At 40.1% G+C, this 1,619-nt stretch overlaps 1 pseudogene; it reads left to right on the top strand.

Annotated features, from left to right (window-relative positions):
* Positions 1-943: 943 nt before the first annotated feature.
* On the top strand, positions 944-1,042 carry LOC141635853 (small nucleolar RNA R71; annotated as a pseudogene).
* Positions 1,043-1,619: the final 577 nt, after the last annotated feature.

The following is a 1,619-nucleotide window of genomic DNA, read 5'->3' as shown; positions in this document are numbered from 1 at the left end:
CAATAACATCCTCTTTAATTGGCTTCTTAGGTCCCTCATATTGTGTACCACTTGTCAAGTGAATTGCATTGATTGTTTCATGCTTTGTAGGAGGATTACCTTGGGGAGGTAATTGACCTTTTTGCCTTTGGGAACTCGAAGAGGCCAATTGGATAATTTGTGTTTCCAACATCTTGGTATGAGGACGGATATTGTTGATGGTAGTGTCTTTGGCTTGGCTATCTCTTTGCATTTGAGTGAAGAAGTCTTGTTGGTTCTTTTAAATTTGAAGGACCGCTTTTTTAATATGAAAAGCTTGGTCATTGGTTTGATTGTAAGAGGGTTGGTTTTGGAGTCCTTGGTTTTGGTTGAAAAAGGGTCTTTGAGTAGGATTTGTCAGTGGAGGTGGGTTGTATGTTAATTGAGGATTTTGAACATTTTGGGTTTTATATGAGAAGTTAGGGTGAAATTTGGTGTTTTCATTGTAAAAGTTGGAGTAAGGGGTGTCATTCTTGTATGCTTGGAAAGCATTTACTTGCTCATGTGTGCCCCTACACTCTTGTTGATCATGTCCCAAATTCCACAATTCTCACATACTCCATTTGGAAAAGAAGATGTTAACACCATGGCATTGACTTGTTGATGTTGCTTGGGTGATTGAGAGGACTTATTCAACTTGGCTATGACCTAGTTAAATTTCAAGTTCATTGTGTCAATATGGGAGCATAATTGGGCACCCAAATCGGCACTCAATTGTGTGACAGAGTCAACTTCATGTCTCCCTCCCCTAGTAGCTTTTCTTGGCCTACTATATTGAGAGTTGTGAACCGCCATCTCATCTATCTTTGCCCAAGTTTGGTTATCATCTACCTCGGTGAATCTTCCATTAGAACCCATGTTGAGCACATTCCTTAAGTCTTTATACAACTCATTCCAAAATTGTTGGACTAGAAACCATTCGGTTAACCCATGATGAGGACAAGAGAGACATGTATCTTTGAATCTTTCCCATGCCTCATATAGAGACTCTACATCTCTTTGCTTGAACCCGTTTATTTGGGCTCTTAACATGTTGGTTTTCTCTGGAGGGTAAAACTTCTTGTAAAAGGCAAGTTCTAACTTCTTCCATGAATCAATTCCAAGAGTGGCCTTGTCTAGGCTCTTCAACCATTGCTTCGCGGCTCCAATCAATGAAAAAAGGGAACAGTACCCATCGAATTTGATCTTGTGTTACCCCCGTTAAGGAAATTGCACCACAATAGTCACAAAAAGTCTCCATGTGTAGATAAGGATCCTCACTAGCCATCCCTTCAAATTGACTTCGTTCGACTAATTGTATGAATGCGGATTTGGCAATGAAATTACCGGTCAAATGGGGTGGTGTTGGAGTATCATTAGGTAGGCTTTCCTCAGTTGGTACGGAATGAGATGAGAATTTAGGCATTGTAGGTTGATTTTGTGGTTGGTTTGGACTTGGGTTATCCTCCCCTTGTCTTGCAAAAGGATTGGTAAACTCAACACTATCCGTTTGGATGATACCAATGTCCACAAGTTCTTCAATACCCAGAATTGTTGAAGTACCTCTAACGGTTCTTCTGATATTTGTAAAAATTCTCTCGATTTCGGGATCAATAGGCAAA

The sequence above is a fragment of the Silene latifolia genome, chromosome Y (assembly GCF_048544455.1).
Source record: "Silene latifolia isolate original U9 population chromosome Y, ASM4854445v1, whole genome shotgun sequence".
NCBI classification, from domain to species: domain Eukaryota; kingdom Viridiplantae; phylum Streptophyta; class Magnoliopsida; order Caryophyllales; family Caryophyllaceae; genus Silene; species Silene latifolia.
The sequence above is the reverse complement of the archived record's forward strand: the minus strand, read 5'-3'. Positions and strand labels throughout refer to the sequence as shown.